Here is a 10,852-nt window from a genome sequence, read left to right as displayed (position 1 = left end):
GAAAATTTTGAGTATTTCACAAAAAAATATTGTCAGTATGTATGAAATAATCCCAATAATTTGATACCCATATTGTAAAAAGCTGAAATTTTTAGTATTTTTTCGAAAATATGTAGCTTCGGGAAAATTTTAAGTATTCTTAAAAAAATGTGTAATTACTTTCGAATGTATGAAAAAATGCCGATCATTTGATACCCGTATATCAAAATCAATCATTTTGAGTATTTTTTCAAGAAACTGATATCAGCATTGGAGCATTTTAGTAATTTGAAGTTAGAGTTCTTATATTTTGTAAAACATATAAACTCATACAAAGGAATAAGGTGTTTAAATCTAGAATCGTTTAAAAAAATACCATAACTAAAATTTTGAATATTTGGGATTCCGTCATTTGTCGAAGAATTTCCAAATTATCCATCAAATTTTGTCCAGTTATGTTGTGAAAACATGCAAGCATGGTTTTGGAACATCTCGGATGTTATTAATCATCCGTAACTTCCGGGTATTTTGTGCAAGAGACTTACCAAAGAAACATGTCGAAACTTCATGATTTTGACTACGGATCTTACCCAGTCAGCATAAAGGCTACAACGCATTGTTGTAAAAACCCATTGGGATGTTCTGGGTTATCCAAGAATTCCTTGGAGTTGAGACATGTGGGTCTACCACCGTAGCCAAGCTAGGGGTCGACGGGTTTGGACCCCGGAACATGAGTTTGGTAGACTACTTTGGGATGACTTGGGTCATTGAAGGACTTCTTGGAGTTAAGATCGGTGGGTCTACCGCCGTAACTAGAAAGAGGTCAATGATTTTTGACTCTACTGTAATTTTGGGATGTTCTGAATCATTCTAGGACTCTCTGGAGTTAAGATCTGTGGTCATACCGCCGTAACAGGCAAGAGGTCGGCGGTTTTGGACCGCGGAACATACCCGGGTAGCTTCAGTGAGTATGTTAGACCACTCTGCTGTGATGTTGAAATGTTCTGGACCATGTTTTAGAATCCGGAGTCAGAGTTGGTTTGTGTGGAGAAACTTGGGTGTTGAACCCGATGTTGGAATCGTTACTCTTTGAATACGCGGGGTCAAAGTTGAATTAAAACTTTAATCTTGGAAAGATGGCGTCGAGTCAGGTTCTGTAAAGTTGATACATATTTAGATCCGGCGAGAGAATTAGGAGAGAGAGTCGGGATAAGAGAACTCATAAATCATAAATATTGAAAAGAGTTGAATAGTTAAACACTAAATTGTCCAAAGCAACGTTTCTACAGAGAATCCGGTGAGGGTGAGTTGATCTTACGCGTACACTTTAATCGGTATCGATCGATTATAGCTTATTCGAAGGCATTGATGATAACACACTGAGCCGATTTAGCATGGGTGCTGACAATTCACAGACAACGACACCGCGACTAGCTTCACCAAGAGTTACCACCTACAATTTCACTTTCATTTAAAGCCCCCTATCTGTGAAACGCGGTGGGCCCTCGGGTGTTGATTGCATGGTGAGCTATGGCTTGTTCGAGTGATGTATCAGCTGGTACCAACGTCATCACGGCTAATGGGCAGAAGTACTACAGCGCTAGAAGGTGCCCTCCCCAAGAAGGGCGTCCAACTGGAACGTCTAGACCTCGCCGTACGCTTCGGTTTTATTACGGGCATTCGTAACAGTTAAAGGATTGGCGGCAATTGAATGAAACACGTGTTTGTTACATATATCTGCTTAATGGGCGTTAAATCTGGGGGTTATTAAAGTGACACGGGTTGAGTTGAAATGCTTTCCATTAACCTTTTCCAAATTTTGACATGAACTTCACTAAGATGTTTTTGAAGCATTCAACAGTTTCCGATTCATCCTTGAACACCTCAAAATTTGCACCCATAAAACCTTCTCGGCAAATTCCAAACTCTGACGCAGCGTGACCCACAGGTTTTACCCGGTTCCACTAAAAAATCCAACTTTATGCTAAAATCCAAACCACACGATCTCCACATTTGGCACGGTGACTTCCTGACTCGTGCCTTGATCTTCTTGTGCCTGTTTGTAGACTCAAACAATGGAATTTACTGTCCCATCCGGTTGTCACCAGGGTGAGTAGTGTAAATAAATTCGAATTGTAATGCGACCAATAAAATTTGCTCAGAAGAGGAAGTTCCCATTAGTGCCACTAATTTGAAGACTAATTTTCTGATTAGCGTGGTTAGAGGTTCTAGTCGCAATCTGGAGATCCACCTCACCCAGAGATAATCACGTTCTTCATGCTTCAAGTGACACGCTCAACCGTAGTTGATGATGATTCATTGCTGTTAGTTGGCACATGCAATTTGGGATAATGATCTAAACACCTTTTAGTCTAAGGTTAAACGTTCCAGGATGTCTAGAGCAAAGTTTTCGAATTAACCAGCTGTCAGAATGCTGACGGGCTGAACCTTCTCCGTTCGAGACGAGTTGGAGGAATTGGGAATGGTGTGCTTACAATAGGTCGTTGTTCTTTGCTTTTTGGCGTTGAATCTGAAGTTGGTGTAATTCCCATGACGAATGGATCCACACAATGATGGCGCTTAGTTCTGGGATCGGCTTTTGGAAGGTTCAACGCCTCTACGGTATAATGATCCATCCGTTTAAATCTTCTGAATCGCGACTTGAAAGATTTAAATTTGATGGGGTTGTGGATATGATGGGGTCGTTGAACCTTGTTATTGTTTGAAATATTGTGGGATAAGTGATGATGATCGTAATTGCTTTGACGAAAAAAGTTAGTTCTAAAAAAATGCAACAATTTTCTAAAGAAAGGTCATGATTCTAGATCTACTTTGTAAATAAAACCTACAAAGTTGACAGAACTTCACATAAACTTTAGCATTTCCATCCAATACCGGTCATGATCTACATCTATCCCCCACTTGAAACAGTAAAATATACTATTAATCCTGAGCTTCATCCACGCACTTGGTTGGTCAGTTGCGCGCAAAATCTAACACGCCATGACAACTCAAATCATAACTCCGAACCCCGCAAACTATTAATAACGCTTTTTATTGACGGCTTATTGATCAGCTGAGGCTGCTGGCGTAAAACCACAAACCCGCTGCTGCTGCTCCATGGAAAATTATGAAGGTTCAAGAACAAATCTCACCATCGCGATCGCAATATAGGGGAAATATACCCTTTCTAATCAAACACCTATCTTCGTCATATGGAGGGTTTGATGCTCGATTAAAGCTCCAAAAATACTATTTAGGCTGTAAACTTACCAGCAACAGCACCGCCTCGAGTAAGCACGCAAATGTATGCCACTTACTGGCCAAAAAGATCAAATTTAATGCACTTTTGATCATAATTTCTATTTTGCGAGACCATTTCTCATCATTTTGTTAGCACACACATCCACACGCAAGATCAGAGGTTAACTGCTTAACGAAAGTCGCCATCAATATCTTTTCACTTGCGCTAACAATTTCAAAGCGCTTAAGATATAAAATTGCTTCCCACTACTGGCTACATGTTCTTTTGACCGTTACTTAGTCACTCACTTGAAAAATAATCCCGAAACATGTAAATAATTAGCAAGCGCCATCTAAAAAACAAACGCGCTAAGTCTTTTGACGTTTCAATTTTGCCCATCCATTCTAATCGAAGGCTGAAGAAAACCGAGCGAGAAGCGAAGGCAAATAAAGAACAAAGGGTGGCCATCAACACCACCAGCAGCGCTTGTGGTGTTGCCAGGAAACTTTTTCTATAAATGCTACTTTTCGTGAGTGTTCGCTCAAAATTTCATCAATTTTGGCAGCACGAAGCAGACCCAAAAGAGCGCTGAAGAAAAAAAGAACTAAGCTGAAAATACAAAAATGGGCGTGGCCCAATGCACACGACTGATTAGAATGCGTTTTTGAAATATTTTTTTAAAATGCTTGTAAAAGGAATAGCATAACTTTTAATAAAAGTGAAAATAAATAGAAATGTTCACAAAAAGTTGCTCTACTCGTTGGTGTACTTGGTTTTACTGAATTTCAAGGAACACTCCAGATTATCCAGCATCATTCAAACAAGACCGCTTATTAGGCTTAAAATGGGTTTATTTCCCCTACTTTGTCGTCGATCCTGCGGCGTCGTTTTCCTAACCTAGCCTAGTCCAGCGCTGCTGAACTAATCAGCGTACATTCTCTGCGCTGAAGATAGAGAGGGTGGGCCGTTTCGTCGAATGGTTATTCACCGAATTTGTGATTTCGGTTAATGTTGGCCGTTTCATCGAATGCGACAACCACAACAAGCGCACGACTCTTTATTTAATCAAATGGACCTTTTCATCGAATGGATCAATTCAACGAATTAGTCATTTTATCGAAAAAGTCATTTCATCGAATGGATCTATTCATCGAAAGGGTAATTTCACCGGCTGGATCATTTCACCGGTTGGGTTATTTCAACGAATGGGTCATTTTATCGAGAAGGTCATTTCATCGAATGTGTCTTTTAATCGAATTGGTCATTTAATCGAATGGGTCTGTTTATTGAAAGGGTAATTTCACTGGCTGGGTCATTTTATCGAATGGGTCATTTTATCGAAAAGGCCATTTCATCAAATGGGTCTTTCCATTGAATAGGTCATTTCATCGAATTGGTCTGTTTATCGATAGGATCATTTCACCGGCTGGGTCATTTTATCGAATGGATAAATTCAACGAATGGGTCATTTTATCGAGAAGGTCATTTCATCTAATGGGTCTTTTCAGGGAATAGGTCATTTAATCGAATATGTCTGTTTATCGAAAGGGTCATTTCTCCGGCTGGATCTTTTTATCGAATGGGTCAATTCAACGAACGGGTCTTTCAATCAAGTAGGTCATTTCATCGAATGAGTCTGCTCATTGAATGAGTGCTTTTCATCGAATAGGTCTATTCATCGAAAAGGTCACTTCATCGACTGGGTATTTTAAATCGAATAGGTCATTTCATCGATTCGGTCATTGTATCGAATAGGTCATTGCATCGAATATGTCATTTAATCGAATAAGTAATTTTTTTGAATGATTCATTTCATCTAATAAGCTTTTCATCGAATGGGTCTGTTCATCGAAAGGGTAATTTCACCGGCTGGATCATTTCATCGAATGGATCATTTCAACGAATGGGTAATTTTATCGAGAAGGTCATTTCATCGAATGTGTCTTTTAATCGAATTGGTCATTTCATCGATTAGGTCATTGTATCGAATAGGTCATTGTATCGAATAGGTCATTGTATCGAATTGGTCATTTAATCGAATAAGTATTTTTTTTAATGAGTCATTTCATCTAATAAGCTTTTCATCGAATGGGTCTATTATCGAAAGGGTAATTTCACCGGCTGGGTAATTTTATCGAATGGATCCATTTCAACGAATGGGTCATTTTATCGAGATGGTCATTTCATCGAATGTGTCTTTTAATCGAATTGGTCATTTAATCGAATGGGTCTGTTTATTGAAAGGGTAATTTCACCGGCTGGGTCATTTTATCGAATGGGTCATTTTATCGAAAAGGCCATTTCATCAAATGGGTCTTTTCATTGAATAGGTCATTTCATCGAATTGGTCTGTTTATCGATAGGGTCATTTCACCGGCTGGGTCATTTTATCGAATGGATAAATTCAACGAATGGGTCATTTTATCGAGAAGGTCATTTCATCTAATGGGTCTTTTCAGGGAATAGGTCATTTAATCGAATATGTCTGTTTATCGAAAGGGTCATTTCTCCGGCTGGATCTTTTGATCGAATGGGTCAATTCAACGAATGGGTCTTTCAATCAAATAGGTCATTTCATCGAATGAGTCTGCTCATCGAATGAGTGCTTTTCATCGAATAGGTTATTCATCGAAAAGGTCACTTCATCGACTGGGTATTTTTAATCGAATAGGTCATTTCATCGAATAGGTCATTGTATCGAATTGGTCATTTAATCGAATAAGTAATTTTTTTGAATGAGTCATTTCATCTAATAAGCTTTTCATCGAATGGGTCTGTTCATCGAAAGGGTAATTTCACCGGCTGGATCATTTCATCGAATGGATCATTTCAACGAATGGGTAATTTTATCGAGAAGGTCATTTCATCGAATGTGTCTTTTAATCGAATTGGTCATTTCTCGATTAAATTTTCAAAAGGCCCTATCTGCATAAGAAACCCATGAGGGATAGGTTGTTTTGGAAATTTAATCTAGATTTCATTGAATGGGTCTGTTTATCGAAAGGGTAATTTCACCGGCTGGATCATTTCATCGAATGGATCCATTTTAACGAATGGGTAATTTTATCGATAAGGTCATTTCATCGAATGTGTCATTTAATCAAATGGGTCTGTTCATTGAAAGGGTAATTTCACCGGCTGGGTCATTTTATCGAATGGGTCATTTTATCGAAAAGGCCATTTCATCGAATGGGTCTTTTCATTGAATAGGTCATTTCATCGAATTGGTCTGGATGGATAAATTCATCGAATGGGTCATTTTATCGAAAAGGCCATTTCATCGAATGGGTCTGTTTATCGAAAGGGTAATTTCACCGGCTGGATCATTTCATCGATTGGATCATTTCAACGAATATGTCTGTTCTTCGAAAGGGTAATTTCACCGGCTGGATCATTTCAGAAGGTCATTTCATCGAATGGGTCTTTAAATCGGATTGATCATTTCATCGAATGGGTCTGACCATCGAAAGGGTAATTTCACCAACTGGGTCATTTATCGAAAAGGTCATTTTATCAAATGGGTCTTTTCATTGAATAGGTAATTTCATAGAATGGGTCTTTTCAACGAATATTCTGTTCTTCGAAAGGGTCATTTCACCGGCTGGATCATTTCATCAAATTGATCCTTTCAACGAATGGGCCATTTAATCGAGAAGGTCATTTCATCGAATGGGTCTTTTCACCGGATTGGTCATTTCATCGAATGGGTCTGTTCATCGAAAGAGTCATTTCAGCGGCTGGTTCATTTCAAAGAATTGTGTTTTTTAATTGTATTCTTAAATATTGATCCCTGTCAAGATCAACGTTTCAACCTAAAATCATTCGGTGAGTTAACCCAACCTCCTCACAGTAAACAAATGCTCGCAAACTCCTCCGCATGTACGTACTCCGCCAGAACCAATCAATCTCCCGGTCACCACCGGCGTGAGGTGACACTCGGAATCGCGATGTGATCCCCGCAAAGTGGCACGTGGCCTTCTTGCCGTACCGGAGAGTTGTAGAACAAAAAGAAAGACGATTAATCTGGCCTGAAGTGGCAGATTGTGGGCAGCCGTGTCGGAGTTCATCATAATGACCGAGATCGTACGGCGATGAGGTTTTGCTACCCGGCAGTTGGTACTGGGTACCTTTTGTTCGAGTTATGACTTTTGAAAGTGAGAAGACCCTCGCGCCGACTTTCAGAACGACTTGCGGGTAACTTAAACCTAGTATTTTATTACATGCAACCTCTCTTTTCTAAGAGGAGGTGAGAGGAACCGGTTTTTGCGGCGCGCGCGATTGCATCCTCCTAAGATGGGGGCCCATAATTGCTGATCTCGCGAGCTTCTTGAGGGGGAGGTTGAACGCAATGTAATCCCTGTGTAAAGCTTGAACGTGCACTTGAAGTTTCTTGGCATGAAACCATGGCTGGGAGAATGTTTGGATCCCAAAATAACAACTTCACTACCGCCGATAAATGCCATTCCTGGGGACTTGAAATTGGCGAGAAAAGGACCAAACATGGAATATTTGCAAACGCCGGCCTCTTCGACTTGGTCGACCGTATGATTAAAGCAATGATGAGCCACGCGGTGTGTGCAGCAAAGTTGAAAGAAGCAGTTCTGTCACGCCTTATTTAACATGAAGTCTGCTTTGAACGGTGCCGACAAGCGAATCAAGGCGGTTGTTGTTTGAATGTTTTTTACACGAATCTGTTGGAGACTATAATTACTGAATTAACAATTAGGTTGAATCACTGCATTTTATAACAATTTTAGATTCAATCGTTCAAAACCTCTTGACAAAAAACATGGACATCTCATCTCTGTGTTTACTTTTATAATTTTAACAAACACATTGTGATATTCATTTATTACCTTCCCATTGATCCTACAATCTAGCTTTTGGTTCTTAAAACTTCATAGTTTTGGCAATATATTTAACGGTTTTATCGGAGCTAACCCATAGAACAGAACTTCGATAATGCCAGAGATCATTTCACTCCCCTCAAGTCGCCTTCCTCCAAATGCCAACTTGTATGCAAGTTGCTTGGTCAACACACTTCGCGATCTCCACCGAGTGGTCACTCAGAGCTTCGCGATCAACGCACGTGTTAACGGTGCACACACGTGTGCTGTGCAGCCAGCAAAGATCACTCTCGCTCTTCATATCGGGTAAACAAAAAGTGACATAACTCACCTGTGGGGGCACTCTCGCTCTCGCTTTGCAGCGTCTGCTCAACTCACGCAACGGTCTGCTGGTCAAGAATCTTTGGCGGCACGCGTCTTCGTTGGGGGAGATCACTCTCCAGTGCACTACGCCGACAACACGCGATATGCAGAACGCGCTCGCTGAGAGTGAGCGACTCTCCGATTCGAGCCGGTGTCCACTGCGGAGTAGCTAGCTGATATGGTGATGACTTGTTGTCGCTGGACATCGACTGATATTGAGAGATTTGCCATCGGGGTAAAATTTGTAAATTTACAATTTATGGTTCGTATTATCGATCCATACCAATTTGAGCAATACTTGACGTTTGACATGAAAATTGACAATTTAAACAGAATTCGCTTTGCTGGGCAGGGTTACAAGTTCCGAAATTGAAAAATCTGGCAAGGTTTTGATTAAAAATCTGGAAAAATTTTGCGGGTTATAATAGGGGCATTGGGGGGCAGAATGGCCCGCCTTAGTAAAATGCGCCAAAAACCATAGAAAAACATGAATACTTATGAATTCAGTGTAGTAGGCTTATGCTTTGGGATGTTCCCTTCAATGTTATATACTTGGTTGATGAAATTTTTTAGCTTAAAACTGTTTTTGAGTTACTTTAAAAAAAAAGTTTTTTCGACTTTTTTTCCAGGGTGCGGGGCAGAATGGGCCACCTTAGAAAACAAGCCATTTTGTCTAATACAATGTTGAAGGGAGATAAGAAATGACTTAAGGTACCTTTCTAACATAGTTTCCATGAAGTTAGACCACTTTAATAAAAATAGTCACTTACCAAAGCAAAGATTTTTGAAAATAGTGTTAATATGTTGAAAAAAGACACTATTTTTACAAATAATCATCAAAACAACTAAAAAATCAACGAATACTGCATTAAACGTGATTTGTGAAGCTACCAGGAGTGAAATAATCCATTTAATCCAAATTTTATAACTTTTGATTGTTTTTATAAGGCAGGATAAGGGTGGTCCATTCTGCCCCCAAGTGGATTTTTATTTAACACTTCCACCACCAAGTCTCTAAATGATTTTAAGGTTCCGTTGTTGTTTGTATACCTTGGTAGTAACATCTAGTAACGTTATAAACATTGAGCAAACTTTTTCAAACAATCCAACTTTTAAGAAAGCTTATTTAAGAACCTCGAAATAAACAACTTTTGCGTGGTTTTTCAATAAATTTACATTTAAGGGTGCACAGCAACGAAGGATGTTGTTGTCTTCTTATTCCAAAATTGTCAAAATTACGGACCCAATCCTGCAACTACGGGATTGTAAAATTAGTGAAACTTTGTTGTAAATTACTTTGTGGACAGTATTTTAGGGGAAGAATTAAAAAATATTTCGATAGTACCCGTAGTTTTAAAGATACTAAAATGTCTGCAACAAAAATCTGGGTGCAAAAGTTCTGGTTGCTGTGCACCGTTAAGCTCATAATTCGAAAAATATAATGAATTCAAACGTCGTTTTCGGTATGGTGAAGTTATTTGACGTCCTTTATAAGACCCTTGCCTTACACTTGGTCTAAATCAATTCTAAAGCCCAAAACCAAGGGTGGCCCATTCTGCCCCCCTGCCCCTATGAAAATTTTGAATGGTGCAGGGGAGGAAGGATATGATAAAATTCAAAATTTATTAGAATTGAGATGGTTAAATTGATTTTATGGCCTCAAAAATATTTTATTTAAATTTTCTTCAAGAAAAACAAATTCTTATTTTTTTATTTTAAATTAAATTCGTTCATTTTTATCAAAAAGTAGATTAAAATGGGCACAAAACGAAAAATCTGGCAAAATCAGGCAATATCTGGCACAGAGAAGGATGACATTTGAAAACATTCAAGCATTCCCAGATTTATCTGGCAACCTGGCATCCTGTTGCTAGGAGACTTTGAATTGAGCGGATTGCAGATTGGATTTCACCATGGGAAATGATGATTGTCTAAGCCCAAGTTGTCTAGGATTAGTGCGTCCATCCCGGGAATTCAAGGGACAAAATTCCCAGGATTTTTCCAAAACCGAGAATTCTTGTATCCTGGGAATTTTAAAATTTATCCCGGGAATTCCCGAAACTAAAAACAATAATGTTATAGTATAGAAATTATGATATGGTTATGGAAATGGATGAACAGTTAAATACTTAGTAATCGATATTCGGCATATATCAGCATTAATTTCACGTATTAGGAAAAAAAAATTAAATTTTAGTTTACAGATTAGTTAAATGGTAGCTGGGGAGATCAGCTATTATTTCCCATTTCGAATTTTGAGAAAAAGTTACCTGAAGCTTGAGAAATAGCAAAATGGTTCAAACTGTCAAAAAGCTTATCCGCCCTTTTCTCGTGTTGCTTCAGATATTTCCTATTTGATTATATATATTTTCAAAAGACGGGATATTATATTCACGTATATTTATGATTTAACATTAAA

The sequence above is a fragment of the Culex quinquefasciatus genome, chromosome 3 (genome assembly GCF_015732765.1).
Source record: "Culex quinquefasciatus strain JHB chromosome 3, VPISU_Cqui_1.0_pri_paternal, whole genome shotgun sequence".
Classification (NCBI taxonomy): Eukaryota; Metazoa; Arthropoda; class Insecta; order Diptera; family Culicidae; genus Culex; species Culex quinquefasciatus.
This window is presented reverse-complemented; position numbering follows the sequence as displayed.